Below are 17,139 nucleotides of genomic sequence, written 5' to 3'. Positions count from 1 at the left end.
CACATTTGGAAGGTGTAAGCACTTGAAGAGTTGTGACCTGTGTTGCATTAGACCAAGAGATGAGAAGTGGGAGTAATTTCATGCAGCTCCGTTTTTATGTTGGTATGGACCAAGTTGCTTCCTTGTCGCAGTAAATTTGTAACAGTTGCAATTTTTTAACAGTTGACTATGAATGACTAATTTTGCTACTTTTGAGATAATAGACCATCTTTGTTATAGCTGTAAGCATTGTAAGAAAATGTCTGGAGAATGTGATTAGAGATTGAATGACTAGGTAAAGTAACAGTGCAAACTAGCTGTAGGTTGTGGCACTGGAGAAACTAACCAAGATTGTTTCGACAATGCCTCCAAGTTTGCCATATGTGGCAAGTCTAGAATTGGAGGACATTGCCTTAGGATAAAGGGTTGGCCATTTAAAAAGAAGTCTGAAAGGATTTCTTTTGAGACTTGTGAATCTTTGAAATCTTCTATTCATGGTGTGGAGACTAAGTCATTGAGTATAATCAAGGCGGAGATAGATTTTTAGACAAGGTAACTGCGAGTTGTGGAGATCATGCAGGAAATTGGAGTTGATGTTGAAAATCAGCCATAATCTTATTGAGTGGTAAAGCAGACTAGAGGAGCTGTATGGCCTTTTATTTAAATTGAGACTTGTATCAGGTGAAAGAACAAGGACCACAGGTGAATGGGAATGCCTCAATCTGTAAGTTCCTGTCCATTATAATGACTTGATAAATCAGTGTACCTTTATTAATACCAACCTGTAAATCCTGGAATTCCCTGGCATTACTTTATCAGATGGACTCCATTGGTTTAAGAAAATGGCTCACTATCACTTTCTTGAGGACACTTGGTGATGGGCATGAAATGCTGGCCTTGCCTGCAATACCCACGCACCATTAATCTGGCCATTGGATATGTGAAACAATCTAAAATTTCTCCATGATCAGGGAAGCTTTGGAAAGTTGCAGAGTGGTGTGACCAGAGATTTTGAGTGTTTACGTGTATAATAGGTGTGCTCCCATATTTTCTCCTCTGATGCACTGTGTTTGACATCACAGTGCAGCTCTCATTTTGAGTTAGTAGCCAATTTGCTGGAAATCTGAAATAAAAATGGAATTCTGGGGATACCAAGCAGGTCAGGCAGAATTTGTGGAGAGCAAAACAGCATTAACATTTCAGGTTAATGACCCTTCAGAACTGAAAATGTGAGGAAAAACTTGTAGAGAAGGTGGGGCATAGAGAGGATAAAGGGAATGTCTGTGATAGGGTGGTGAGCAAGGTTGACCGCTCATTTCCTCCTCTTAAAGCAATTGGCCCTTGGTCTCCACCCTGTCATTGACACACAAAGGTGTCCTCTCCACCACTTCCCCTCCCTGCTATTTAAAACACATTCCACAGATGCTGCCTGATCTGCTGAGTGTTTGCAGCATTTTCTGTTTCTTTTATATAGCTGATTTTCTTTCATGCATTTCACTCTAGAGTCCAATGCTAGCTATAGAGAAAAGTATTTGTTAACCTGCTCCAGGTTCTCTTTTATTCAAGTATAATCCCACGCTTCCAACTTTTAATTTTTACCAAGCTGCAGTATTACAATTTAAAAAAAACAAGATTGGTTTCAGAGAATATCTTCTCTAAATATTCTTTCCCTCTGGAGCTTATTATGTTCCTTATCCCTTTTTCTGAAATCTCCCTAACTGTTTAAAACCCAAACTTGATGCTATCTTTACAATCAATGCTGTCTGTGTATGTTGTCTTTCTTAAACATTATGACCATGTTAATGCCCTGTACTATGGCATTTGGCCCTTTCTGTGGTTTCTTAGATTGAAAATAGCATTTCCTCAAACAGTTAATTCATTTGGCAGTTGATGGTTTGCAATCATGGTAGGTTTTGATGTAAATTATGAAGTTAACTATTTATCATTCATTGAGGCAGCAAGGGGAAAAAGTGATATTGCAGAAGAAATTCTTGTCAGATGTAGAGAATTTTTGGGTAGTTTTTGTTTAAAGTGCATTCTAATTGCAAGAATGCTTGTGGTTTAATTGGATTTAAAAAATGCTCGTGTGTTAATTCCTGATGACAGCCTCACAATATCGACTCCACTGCTTTTTATCAAAGTATTCAGGAAGCAAAATGTGAGCAGTGATGAGCTCTCCATGTTACAGGATTATATTCTTGTGGTTTAGGTTGTTGAGATTTACTGCATCAAATTGTAGTTTGGAGCCTTAGCGCAGATCATAAATGGTGCAGGTAAATGAATTGTACCTTGCTAATTCCACCAGGGGACTGGCATTTTGCTACTGTCAGCACCTTGCAGTGATAAACGGCTGATCACATCAGCAGAAATGGTGAAGCCAGCCTGCAAAAACATCTTGAGCATGCATGGAATTGAAGAGTATTGGATTCCATACTAAGAAGCATGCCTCATTGGATAGCTGGTAGTGGATGTACAGTAGCAGACATTTTATGATCTTGGGTAGATGCCTGGATTCGATTTGTAGATGACAGTGATTTGTAAAAAAAAAAGTGCTTACACCAAAAACACCAGAATCTATACTGAGGTTGGACAGTGTTGGTTTTAGCTTTGGTCCATAAGCACATCTTTCAAATTCTTGAATAATTCCTATTTATAAATAAAACTCCTGTAACCAAGCTTGGTCTTGATTCTGTGAGAATGTCTTGAGCATCATCCCATTGGGTGTTGTCATTCTGATCTTTTTCTGCACCTGCCAGTAGCCATTTATGTGAAAAACACTATGATGCTGGAGGAACTCAGCAGGCCAGGCAGCATCCGTGGGTGGGGGGGGGGGGGGGGGGGGGGGGGGGGGGGGGAGCAGGTGGTCAACGTTTTGGGTCAGGACCCTTCTTCAGGACTGAAGATAGGAAAAGGAGAAGCCCAATATATAGGAGGGAAAAGCAGAGCAGTGATAGGTGGACAAAAGAGGGGAGGTGGGGTGGACACAAGGTGGTGATAGGTAGATACAGGTAAGAGATAGTGAAAGGCAGGTGCAGGGGAGGATGGGAGAGCAGATCCACAGGGGGATGGTTCAAAGGTAAAGAGAGAGAGGGGGAAAAAGGCGTAGAAAAAAGAGAGAGGCTGGGAGAGGGAAGAAGGGAAAAGCATGGTGGGGGGAGGGGGGTTACTTAAAGTGGGAGAATTCGCTGTTCATGCCGTTAGGCTGCAGGGTTCCAAGATGGGAAAATGAGGTGCCATTCCTCCAGTTTGTGCTTGGAAGTCTCTTGGCAGTGGAGGAGGCCAAGGACTGACACATCAGTGATAGTGTGGGAGGGGGAGTTGAAGTGACTGGCAACGGGGAGATGCAGGTCGTGGTTACAGACAGAGCGCAGGTGTTCTGCGATATGGTCACCTAGTCTGCATTTGGTCTCTCCAGTGTAGAGGAGGCCACACTTGGAGCACTGAATGCAGTAGATGATATTAAGGGAGGTGCAGGTGAGTCTCTGTCTCACCTGAAAGGACTGTTTGGGTCCCTAGATGGAGGTGATAGAGATGGTATAGAGGCAGGTATTGCACCTATGGTGGGGGCAGTGGAAAGTTACCGGTGTGGGAGCGGGATGGGTTGGGGTGGGGGGAGGGAGGGAGAGGAGTGAACTTAGGGAGTTGCGGAGAGAGCTGTCCCTGCAAAAGGAAGAAAAGGGTGGGGAGGGGAAGATATGCTTCGTAGTGGGGTCCCGTTGGAGATGGTGGAAGTGGCTGAGAATGATGTGTTGGATACATAGGCTGGTGGGATGAAATGTGAGGACAAGAGGGAACTTATCCCCATTGGTCTGGGAGGGGTGGGGGTGAGAGTGGAGGTGTGGGAAATGGCAGAGATACGGGTGCGAGCTCTCTTGACCACAGTCGGGGGGATGCTTTGGTTAGAAAAGAAGTTGGACATCTCAGATGTCCTGAAGTGGAAAGCCTCATCGTGGGAGCAGATGCAGTGGAGAAACTGAGAAAAAGGGATAGCATCCTTGAAAGAGACAGGTTGTGAGGAGCTGTAATCGAGGTAGCTGTGGGCGTCAGTGGGTTTGTAGAAGATGTCAGCGGATAAGGAATCTCCTGAGATGGAGATGCAAAGATCAAGGAAGGAGAGAGGTGTCAGAGATTGTCCAAGTGAATTGGAGAGCAGGGTGGAAATTTGTGGTGAAATTTATGAAACTGTACTCGAGAAACACCCTTCCCCAACCCCCCCCCCCCCCAACACTATGCTTCTCTTCTCCTAGCCTAGCTCTCTTTTTTCTACCCCTTTTTTTTCCTTTCTCTCTTTACCTTTGACCCATTTCCCGGTGGATCTCCTCTCCCCTGCATCTGCCTATACCAGTATCTAACTATCACTCACCACCTTGTGCCCACCCTGCCTCCCCTCTTTTGTCCATCTATCACTACTCTGCTTTTCCCTCCTATATATTGGGTTTCTCTTTTTCCTATCTTCAGTCCTGAAGAAGGGTCCTGACCTGAAACGTTGAGTGCCTGTTTTTCTCCACGGATGCTGCCTGGCCTGCTGAGTTCCTCCAGCATCATCATGTTTTTCGTCTAGATTCCAGCATCTGCCGTCCTTTCTTTCTCTTTGCAGCTGTTGAGTGAGAATCTTAAAGAAAATGTTCATCATTTAATCAATGTTGCATGGTTTTTGGGGTAATTTTCAGTGAACAATTTATTGTAATTGAATCCAACAGTGATATAAAGATATACTCATGGTTATTTCTATTTACAGGTGCTTTCTATCAAATTCTAAATGTCAGCCGGTGAACTTGCACATTTGGCATGCTTAAACTTTCTGTGGTTTGGAGCTTTACGTGAACTCTGGGACTGATTATTCTGAGCAGTGAAATCATTCAACCTGAAATAAAAATGTTGTTCTTTCCCATATTGGCCTGTTTAACTGTAGATACTGAATGGCCTTACCAGATGCTATTCTGCAGGCATTCAGTAACATTGTACATCTATTAAATCAGGTTTTGGATTACTCTTGAAAGAAATTCTAAATTTTGAACATGTGTATCTCCTTCTGTCTGATGAAGGAAGTTAACAGAACTGAAAAATAGAAGATAAATGACAGATAAAAATTAATTTTTTTCATGACCATTACCATATTTTACTTAAAGTGGACCAAAGCAATGTAAAAAGTTGATATTGCTGGAAACACTTAGCAGATTAAGCAACATTTGTGGAAGGGGAAACAGAGTTAAGGTTTTGGGTCAAGGCCTTTGTCAAACCTCAGTTCTGGAATTCTGGAAGCACCATGCATGTTTGCAAGAATCTGAGTATTTTCAGCATTTTTGTTTTTTATTTTGGATTTCCAGCACCTGCGGTTTTTTTTGCTTTTTAAACTGGGGTAAATGTTAAGAACTGAGAATAAAACTGGCCTTGTTTTGTAACCACGTGTGGAATTGGCTTCTACCTGATCAGTACATTCAATTCTAAATCATAAATTGTTTGTGACTGATGGGTGTAGAATTAATTTGTTATAGTTGATGACTGATTGTGGGTGAGAGTTATCCTACAGATAAATTTCATGATTTTATTGTTTGATGAGGACCTTGAATGTGATTGCTTTTTATTCAAAGGAAACAGAAATTGGCAGATTCTACATACTGGTTTTGAAGGTTGATCAATTTCTTGCGTATATTGCACCTTGGAAGAGGAACCCTCGGAAATGTTTCGATACCAAGGGGCACATGAAGGTTACACTATTGACATTCATTGTGGCATCATTCAGCAGCGACCATCCCAACTGTTGATGAAAGGTTCCTGAAAGCTATGACACTGCTATTTCACTTCAATATTTATCTAATTTCCTGTATTTTGTAGTGCTTAATTTTGTAACTAGATGTAACATGTCAAATCTCCCGTCTGTGCTGCCATATCTCGGTGCTGGCTGCAGGAGCAGGTCATGTGTCAGTCTGACAGTTCACTGCTTATCTATGTGATACGGTGGCATTGTCGTTGTAGTGGTTTGGAATCCAAAGCCCTGGCGTAATGGATCAGAGGGATGAGCTAATATCCCACTGGGGAATTTAAGTTCAGTTAATTAAAAAGGCAGCATCTGCAATGGTACTGTTAAATAAATAAAACTTCTAGTAACTAAAATCAGGATACCATGATGTTTTCATTTGTCAGCTGAGGTCTACATTCAGTAATAGGTGCTTAATTTTACGGCCTAAAATAATTCATGAAGGTGCTGAGCTTGCACCTTCACTACGGGCACAACTGAAGTGAATATGGGAACATTGGAAGTATCTATAGCATTACTTCTGTGCCATGCTGCAGCAAGTCATCATTATTCCCTTGAGGCTTCAGACTGTCCAAGGATCGAGAATGAGAAAATGGCACAGAAGGTCTCAATGCAGTAACAGTCTCAACTGAGGCATCGCAAATATTTCATTGTCCATCTTAGGTAAAACATCCATGCACTTTTAACAGCTTTACCTTTTGCTGAGGACAGCAGTCAGATCTGTTCACAACAATGAATAGCCATTAATATTCAAGGACAAACCATTTATAGAAGGAGAACTGCTGAAGGGAAGACTCATCACTTTGGAATCTGCTGTTTAATGTTGATCCACAAACCAAAATAGTTCATTATCATTTCATATTTGTATAATATGAATGTTTTTCCATTCTTATTCTTGCATGTCATTTATAGATATGACACCAGCAATAAATTATTTGGATTTTTTAAGTCTGTGTGGAAATCTTTCATTTTTCTATGAGCCTTTCATAGTTAACATCTGGCTAGGGGCATAAATAAACTGCAAATGTTGGATGTTAAATATTTTTATCCTGCATTTAAAAAACGCTGTGTTTGTATCAGTGACTCAGTGTAAAGAAAATAAAAATGAAATCGAGAAATGTCCTGGCTTCCTGTTAAATTCTTGCACAGGAACCTGCTTTGTTGTCTTACTGACACGGCCTCAAATCCTATATCACTCAGTTCATTTTTAGGGAGCGTAAACATTTTGAATACTTAACCAAATCCATATTGTTTCAATATGTAATAATTAAACAAGTGTGTAGTTGACACTATTTAACATGCACTTTCCTTTGCAATTTCCATTTTTGTTTCAGCTTACGTTTTGTCTTAATTTGATATCATGAACAAGCAGTAGTCAATTTGTCCGTAGCAAGGTTCCACGAGCAGTAATGAGATGTGACTAGTGGTGGTGTTTAAAGGGTAATGTTAGGTCGGGTGTCAAGAGAATTATCTATTGCTTGTTTGATTCGCACTGTGAGAACATCTATGTTCACCTTTGTGGGTAACTAGCAGCTTTTTCAATGGTGCAACAGTTCCTGAGTTGCACTGGAGCTTCTGAAGGCAACAAAGCAAGGGTTTCCTTCCTTTTCCCAAATATGGGTTCAATGCAGTAGCCCATATTCTTGGGTTCAACCCGGAGAGTGATCAAAGTTCAAGATCTAACTTGGGCAAAGAGTTGAACCAGTGCAGTAAGCTTGGCAGTCAATTAATCATAATATAGCAGCATCAATGACTAAGTTTCACGTGTATATCTACACCATGGCTATAAGAACAAGGCAGATTTGGGGCTATGACTGACACTCTCTTTGGCCATCTGCAACACTCAAGCAAAGGAAATACGAAATACAGGGTGTACATTGTAGATTCGGCAGAACAGAAGAGGTTGGTTAATATTAGTATTTTGAGTCTAGGTCTTTCACTAGAGCCACAAAGGTGAGTGAAATACTTCCAGTGTGAATAGAGCAAAAGGATTAACTGACGAGTCAAATGTGGAGATGTCATTAAAAATGATGCCATGATTTTGTTTATAAGCTCACTAGCAAGTTTATTTTTTTTAGAAAATGGGAAAAGAACCTATAAACTGCAGGGTAATGCTAGAATGTTATCTCAGTCAAATAGCCGGAGGTGACCTAGTATCCCACCTCTGACTGACACATTGTTGTGGTTAGTTCTTTTTCTAACTGACCCAGTGTTGCAAATGGATCCTGTCATCCCACCTGACCCATTGCTACAGCTCAGCCCCTTCCCTGGGGGTGACCCAGAGTAACAAACTTTATACAGGTTCTTGCCAGGTTATGATCACCTGATTTATCATCAGATCATACATACAAACAATAGTTTTGGAAATCGGGATGGCTCTACTAGCTTCTGCAGGCATCCACTGTCAGATGAGAATGGGACATTTCCATGTTAACCCCCCCACACCCCCGAGCCACAACTGGAAGCTGGAGCGAGCCAAGCAGAGCTGGGAGCGCTGAGCAGACTTGCTCACTTACTGTCAGTGAGGCTGGCTGGCGGCCACTCTTCCCACACCTGTTTGCTCTTTCACACCTGTTTCTGTGATCCTCTCTCACTCACTGCTTTCACTTTCCGATTTGCAATCAGTTCTCAAGAATGGAACCCTGTCAAACCTGGAGACGGCCTGTATTTCAGAGATATGACATAATTCTGACCCATTGTTGTAGTTTGGTCCTGTTCCTCTGACTGACCTTGTTGTTGATCTCTGTCAAGTCCCTCTGATTATACCTCCTCTCTTGCTCTTTCTACAGTCTGATGAAGATGCCTCTAGCAAGCCCTTTCTGTGTGTCCTTTGTTAAGTGCATCATATAGCCTTTTGTTACAATGTTATAGTTTACTCAGTCTTGTAGCTCAGTCCTGTCCCTTCATCTGACGCAGTGTTGCAGCTTCAGAACAAATCTCTAGGACGTGTTCTGCTGTACTGCTTTGAACTCCAGCTCCATGGTATGAACACTCAGAATATTGTTGAGCTACTTCATTCTGTGCTTGTTCTCCTTAAGGCTCTTCACTTCCTGAAAAGAGATTTATCTTTATTTATCGTTACGGAGACACAAGAGATTCTGCAGGTGTAGGAGTCTGGAGCAACACACACAAAGTGCTGGAGGAACTCAGCAGGTCAGGCAGCATCTGTGGAGGGAAATTAAACAGTCAATTTTTTTTATCATTAAACAGCTTTTCATCTCTTCTGTCTTTGGGGGACAATAAAACCATTAACTGCAAACAATCAGTCAGATAATGAGTTTCATGGTCCGTAGAGCCAGCAAAGATGTGCTTGATGCATTTTGCAAATCTGAATACTTTTAACAATAGTTCTCTTCCCCCTCCACTGTTCTAATCTCCCACCCCATCCTAAAGCAATTTTGTTCAATTGACTGGCATATGTTGCTTAAAGCCCCAAAGAATGCTCTCCACTTAAATATTTAGTTGATCTTTTTCCCTCTCTGCCTTTCTGGCTTTTTCACCAATACAGTTTGTTTAAATGTCTTCCAATAAATCTGCCAATGCTTGAATGCTTGATTATAATTGACTAAGGTTTGAATTCATTTTGGTATCAGATAGACTGAGTTAGCAGAGAAAGAAATGCATGTTATGGTCTCGTGTGTAACTGCCAGTTAGATTGCCAAGTATGCAGGACCTACTGTTTCATGTCCATTACTTTTGCTCTTGAGCAAAGGTGCCTTTGTCTTCTGAATATACTAATCATACTGGTCAGTACAAGGCTCTGGGATGTGGTACTTTAATCGTGTGCATGCCAAACATTTTATTTTGAAAAACATTGCTGTTTGCTGGAGGCTTTTTGTGATAATTTACAGAATGTTCTTTGGCAGTTACCATCTGTCATCTTGCACCAGCACTAGTACACCACAACTATTCCTCCTGACAAATGCCATTGACGACAAATGTCAAGCATCTTTGAATCCCAGTTCACTAGGTGGACAGCTGCCTCTCTGCTGCAGGGTATTCTTGTTAATATTATCAGAATTAGCCACCTTTGCAGATTTTTTCATGGTGTTTGTGCTAATTTGAGTATCTAGTTTTCAACCCAAGACAAATTGGATTTGACCATTATCAGCGAGGGCTTCCCATGGACTAGTTTTAAATAAAATTAAAAATGCGCTGATTTAATACAGAATGTCTTTTTCTCTCTCCTCCCAGCACTATGATATTTGTGCAGAATCTCTGGGAGCAAGAAAGCCTTTGAAGCCAAACGTTGATACAAATTCTTGATAGATAAATGTTTATTGGTAGTTGCATGAAGGGATGTCAGACTGAGGAGGTTGGTTACAGAGTTGATCTGTTGCAAGGACCAAAGTTCTAAATTTAATAGATCTTGGGACAAAACCAGCAACAACAGAAGTGTTGGATGATGAGGACTTATTTTTAATTCAGGACTGAGACTAGCAGTGGACTTCGGTTGATGGGGTGCTAATCATTTGGCTACTTTGCTTCAGGTGGTTTCATGCTTCTAGAATGTAATTGGAGCAGCACATATCCAGTTAAACATCTAGATTCCATTGCATTCTCTTCATGCCTTGTAAATGTTGGAAATTCTTACTGGAATCGGGAAGTGAGTCATGCTGCAGGATCCCTCACTTCTGTCTCACTCTTTTAGCCAGCTAAGTTTCAGGTTAATGATGACTGCAGAACCCTCCCCTTCCCTTATTCTTGACGGTGGAGAACTTGACCATTAGGTGAAATTGGTCAGATTCTCTTTTGTTGAAGGTGGTCATTGCCCAGCAGTTGCCCAGGTTGCAACCATTAGCCGGGGTGGATTATCTTTACTGTAGCAAGAGCTGTTAGAAAACGTCACAGTCAACTTGTAAAAAGTCAAAGATTTGTAGCTATGTAAAACTAAGTCTGTTGGTTATAAATGATATAAATCATCTATGAAAATAAAAGATAATTGAAGCTTTCCATCCAAAAAGAATTCAGTTTCTTTAAAAGTGAAGAATTGAGAGGTTAGACCCATTGTCCTTCACTCAGTATGAATGGTTTTGATTGAATCATTCAGTTTGGTGGTAACTGCAGAATTTTCTATTGGAAAGAATGAGTGGAAATTACAGGGGCCATTCTGCCCAATTGGTTCATGCTTGCCAACCAATTGTTTACATTTGTCAGGTACTCTAAAGCGTTTTACAGGCAATGAAGTGCTGGGTTTTAGAATTATAGAAGGAAGGCAAACCAGAACCAGACTCTGCCGGCTCTTCTGTGGAACTATTGAAGTAGTCTCACACCCCTCTTCTTTCCCCATTTTTTCATGTTCTTTCATTCCTTTAATGTAGCCCTCAAACAGTGACAGTTGGACTTGATAACATCATCTTTTCAGACAGTCAATCTTAATATCAACTTGCAGTTTAAGAAAAAACATTCCACATTTTGCCTTTGTTGGTCATCTTAAATGTGCAAGGTGTGACTAGCCCTTCTGCATTGGAGACTGTTTCTCTTTATTTACTGTATCAAAGGCCTTTATGATTTTGAAAAGTGTTTAAAGATTACAGCTCAAAGTTGGTACAGACCTCGTGGTCTACTGGGCAGCTGTGATCCTTGCTCTCCTGTATGCTCCTGCGAGCGGGATTCTCTCTCTCTCTCTCTCTCTCTCTCTCTCTCTCTCTCTCTCTCTCTTTCTCTCTCTCAGGCTAATAACCTCAACATATTAACACCCTAATTACACTGGATTGGTTCTGTTGAGCAGTTCATGACTTTTGCACGTTTGACCCCTCCTGAGCCTCTCCTGATAGCACACGCCCTCTAATCCAGGCAGCATCCTAGTAAACCTTCTCTGCATCCTCCCTAAAGCCTTGATATCGTTGCTATTGTGAGGTGACCAGAATTGCATGCAATACTCTAAATGCGGCCTAACCAGAGTTCTATAGAGATGCATCATAACTTCTTGATTCCCATACTTAATACCTCGATTAATGAAAGCAAGCATTCCATAAGCCGCCTTAACCACCCTATCTACCTGTGTAGCCACTTTCAATGAGCCATGGACTTGCACCTCAAGGTCTCTCTGCTCTTCAACACTGTTGTGTCTTGCCCTTAAGAGTGTACTGCCTCTTGACACTAGTCCTACCAAGGTGCCACACCTCACATTTATCCGTGTTAAACTCCATCTGCCATTTCTTTCTGCCCACATCTGCAACTGATCTATATCATGCTGTATCCGTCGCCAGTCTTCTACACTATTCACAACTCCACCAATCTTGGTATCATTCGCAAACTTACTAACCCACCTATCAACATATTCATCCAGGCAGTTTATGTACATCACAAATAGCAGAGGTCCCAGTACAGATCCCTGCAGAACACCACTACTTATAGGCCTCCAGCCCGAGTAAGTCCCTTCAACAGCCACCCTGTGTCTTCTATGGGCAAGCCTGTTCTGGATTCACACAGCCAATTCTCCACTGACCCCATGCATCCAAACTTTCTTGATTAACCTGTTATGTGAGACCTTGTCAAATGCCTTACTGAAGTCCATATATATGACATCCACAGCTCTACCTTCATCAATCTCTCTTGTCACCTTGTCAAAAAACTCAACTAGGTTAGTAAGACCTGACTTTCCCCGCACAAAGCCATGCTGGCTTTTCCATAATCAAGCCATTGGATTCCAGATGCTCGTATATCCTATCTCTAAGAATTTTCTCCAGCAATTTCCCTACGACTGACGTGAGACTCACCTGTCTGTAGTTCCCTGGACTCTCCCTTGTTCCTCTCTTAAATAGAGGAACAACATCAGCCACTCACCAGTCCTCCGGGACCTCACCCATGGTCAAAGAGGACACAAAGATACTGGTCAAGGCCCCAACAAATTTCCCCTCTTGCCTCCCTCAGTAACCTAGGGTATATCCCATCGGGCCCTGGGGACTTATCCACCTTAATACTGTTTAGGAGACCTAACACTACCTCCTCCTTCACCTCAAAATGCCCTAACATGTTTATGCTCTCAGTTCCAATTTCTGTGTCCTCTCTGTCCTTGTCCACTCAGCTTGTCTATTCTTTTGGAGCCCCCTTGCATCCTGCACCTTCATTACAAGGTCTGTATCATCAATGGACTTGGAAATACGACATCAGATCCTCTCATCCAAATCGTTGATATAGTTTATAAATAGTTAGGGTCTCGGCACTGATCTCTGCACCACAGCCTGTCAGTTTGAGGTGCCAGTTAATTTCACTTTGTTTTCTGTCTGTTAACCAGTTCTCATCCATGCCAGTATGTTACTCCCATTTCCATGTGCTCTAACCTTATTGACCAACCTCCTGGGTGGGACTGAATTGAAAACCCTGTGAAAATCTCAATACACCACATCTACCTCAATGCACTCTGTACTAACTCAATGTATCTGCACTGTGTAATGAATTGATCTGTACGAGCGGTATGCAAGACCAGGTTTTTCACTGTACCTTGGTACAAGTGACAATAATAATCCAATACCAATACTGGTTCTCCCTTATTTTTTTCTCTATTAGTCATATCCTCAAAGAACTCCAGTAGATTAGTCAGTCATGATCTCACTTCCATAAATCCAGACTTCATTTCTCTTTCATTCTTTCCTTCTCCACACCTTTACCTTGTACTTTGTTAAAACTTATGAGATCTCTAACTTTGCCGTATTCTGAGAATAAGTCAGTAAGGAATTGTGATGACTGGGAACTTGTAGATTTAGCTGACCTGAGACTGGCATACACTGTGACGTGCAAATGCATATACAATAATTCTGGAAGGGTTAGTAAATGTGGGCTCCCAACCAGTGGGTGGTGAGTTGAAGTTGGTGTAGGTGCAGTGGTCTGAGATATTTGAGAGGATAGTTGTCAGCTGATGCCTTTTGGAACAGAAAAGTTGCAGTGAACACCATGTTAGTGACCACTACGATGATTGTCCTGTACACTTCTATACTGTTGCCTTCTGACTTGTAAAATTCCCTCCCAGGACTCTTTGCCCCCACCTCTCATATGCATAGATATACACTCAATATGCATACCAGTGCTATTCTGCAGGAAGGAGTGGGTGACCTTCATGATCGACTACTGCCACCAGTTGGACAGTTCTTCTCTCTGATAGCCATGTTCTTGGATCTTGACATTAGAATAAGCCATCCCCTCGACAAGCCAGTAAGAAACAATGGAGGAAGATCTCTTGTCTCTGATTGAAGTATGCTATACCATAGGGTAATATGTAATGGAATGATTTTGAGTTCATGCTCATGTCCTCAAACCACTGGTAGCTTTCAAAAGTTACTGGAGATACTGGACTAAGTCAGGAGAGAACCCATGTCTGAATGTAACAATTAAATCCAGGCAGTAATTGATTCTCCTAGCTGGGAATATTATACTGGCTTGGAGATGGTCAACTGCAACAAGATTCCTTTGGGGGTTGGACAGCCATTAACAAGATAACAAAGTTTTGAAGGAATTGTGAACAATTTAGTGATTATACAGTTTTATATAAATTTTGCAGTCAATTTTAAATCTAGATGATGTCTAAGCCATGAATGCAAGAGAGGGTGTGTATTGCCACTTGCTCAGTACACTCAGTGGCTATACGGCATTCTCGAAGGGTGAGTTCCTGGAAAGCATTTAGTTAAAATTTCAGTGGGTCAGAAGTTGTGGTCTAATTGTTATATTTGAAAAATAAAAGAATAAAGATGTATATATCAAAGTGTCAGAGGTATTGTGAAAATTCAGTGACTAGTTGAAAATCAAGGCTGGCACAAAGGCACAATAGTTCTGTTGTTGCCTGGCATTTCCAGTAAGTGGGTTTAATCCTGCCTTGGTTCAGTCTTTGTGAAGTTTATACCTTCTCCCTGTGGCTGCGTGGGTTTTCCCCCAGGTGCTCCAGTTTGTTCCCACATCCCAAAGATGTGCTGTTTGGTTAATTTTCTACTGTAGAATATACCTTATAGTAGGGTAATGGTAAAAGAATCAAAAGGAAGTTAACGAGCATGCAAGAGAGAACAGGTTGTAGGGGTACAGAGAAATAAAGAGCAGGGAATGGGACTGATGGGATTGCTCTTCTGGAAACTAACATGGATTGTTGGGCCATAAAGGCCTCCTGTGTTATAACATGTAAGTGTAGGATTTGTTTTACAAGTTTAAACCTTTGGATTTGCCTTGTCAAACTTAAAATTTGAATAAATGGTATTCAGAACTATTTGATTTGACTATAGTTTTCATACAGTTGTGTTTTGTTTCTTGGCCCTTTCCACTGAACAGCTTCTGTGACCAGCCCCGTTTTATAAAGAAATGGCTGCCAACAGGGAAGACATGCACATCAAGCAATGGAGCCCAATCGGTGACAGGTGCTGCTGTGGGGTGGGCAGGCTCTTCTGTTCACCGCAGAGCTCCAGTAATTTTCATTAATTTGCTGGGACTCAGAGCTTCCAAGTGTGCCAGTTGGGATTTTCATATTGAGGTGTTAATGCTCACTGATCCGAGGTTTAAAGGCTTATCTGCATGTTGACATGGCTGAAAGAGCAACATAGATTATGCAGTCAGTTTCTGACATGATTCTTGAAGCCCTGATCTTTCTAAATCAGATGAGACTGTTGCTAAGCGATACAGTTTTAAATACGGATTAATATTTACAATTTAAAGACTTCAGAATGGGAATGTGGTGGGAGAATTATAGGGTTATACAGAATGGAAACGCTCAACTCGTACATGCTGACAGAGTTGCCTACCTGAGCTAGTCCCATTTGCCTGCATTTGACCCATATTACAGTATCTCTCAACCTTTCCTATACATGTACTTTTCTAAATGTCTTATAAACGTTGTAATTGTACCTGCCTCTACCACTTCCTCTGGCAGCTCATTCCATATACCCACCACCCTCTGTGTGGAAAAACTTGTCCCTCGGGGTCCCTTCTAACTCTTTTTTCCTCTCACCTTAAATACATGCTCTCCAGCTTTAGACTCCCCTACCCTGGGAAAAAAGACCATGACCATTAATTTTATCTATGCCCCTCAATGTTTAATATGCCTCTAAGATCATCACTCGGCCTCCTATGCTCCAGGGAAAACTGCCCCAGCCTATCCAGTCTCTCCTTATAACTTAAGCCCTCCAGCCCTGGTAACATCCTTGTGAATCTTTTCTTTACCCTTTCTAGCTTAATGGCATCCTTTCTATATTAATGCGATTAGAACTACACATAATACTCCAAATGCAGTCTCATCAACAGCTTATACAGTTGTAATATGTTCCAACTCTTGCCCTGACTGATGAAGGCAAGCATGCCAAATGCCTTCTTCACCATCCTGTCCTCCTATGTCACTACTTTCAGGGAACTATGGACTTGTATCCCTAGGTCTCTCTGTTCTACAGCACTCTCCAGGCCCTGCCATTTGCTGTGTAGTCGTGCTCAGGTTTAATTTCCCAAATACAGCACTTTGCACTTGTCTGAGTTAAATTCCATCTGACATTCCTTAGTCCACTTTCCCAGTTGATCTAGATCCTGCTGTAAACTTAAATACCTTCTTCACTCTCCGCTATACCACTGATTTTACTGTCATCCGCAAACTTTGTAACCACATTACCTACATTGTCATCCAAATCATTAATATAGATGACGAACAGCAGGAGACCCAGTACAAATCCCTGTGGCACACCACTGGTAACAGGCCTCCAATCTGAATAACAACCCTCCACTACCATCCTCTGACACCTCCGACCAAACTAATTTTGTATCTAGTTGGCTAGCTCATCCTGGATGCCATGTGATCAAACCTTCCAGACCGGCCTACTATGTGGGGCCTTGATAAAGTCCATATACACAATGTCTACCACCCTGACCTTGTCAATCCTCTTGGACACCTCTTCAAAAAAAAACTCAATCAAATTTGTGAGACACTATTTCCTGCGCACAATGCCATGCTGACTCTCCCTAATCAGTCCTTGCCTTTTCAAATGCAGGTAGATCCTGGCTCTCAGAATTCCCCTTCAGTATCTTTCCCACCACTGATCACCAGGCTGTAGTTCCCTGGCTTGTCCTTGCAGCCCTTCTTAAATAAAGGCAGAACATTAGCCTCCTTCCAGTCTTCCAGTTCCCTCCTGTGGCTAACAATGATACAAATATCTCTGCCAGGGCCCCAGCAATTTCTTCATTGGCTTCACAGTGTCTTAAGATACACTAGGCCAGGCCCTGAGGTTTATCCACTTTTATGTGCTCCTCTTTTGTACTGTGGATATGGTTCAAGACAGCACTATTCTCTTCCCTCAGTTTCATAGTTTCCAAGACCTTCTGCATGGTGGTAAATACAGAAGGAATATATTCATTTCAGACTTCACCCATTTCCCGTGGCTCTTTTCCTGTACCATGGGTAAAGTAAACCCATCTTGTGTGTGAAGCAATTTGGTGGCTTA

At 41.7% G+C, this 17,139-nt stretch overlaps 1 protein-coding gene across 1 annotated transcript in view; it reads left to right on the top strand.

The window, feature by feature from the left end:
* LOC127575539 (serine/threonine-protein kinase MRCK alpha-like) overlaps nt 1-17,139 on the top strand; it is a 367,516-nt gene that overhangs the window by 78,571 nt on the left and 271,806 nt on the right.

This window comes from Pristis pectinata, chromosome 10 (genome assembly GCF_009764475.1).
Source record: "Pristis pectinata isolate sPriPec2 chromosome 10, sPriPec2.1.pri, whole genome shotgun sequence".
Lineage (NCBI taxonomy): Eukaryota > Metazoa > Chordata > Chondrichthyes > Rhinopristiformes > Pristidae > Pristis > Pristis pectinata.
Note: the sequence above shows the minus strand (reverse complement) of the source record. Positions and strands in the feature narration are given on the sequence as shown.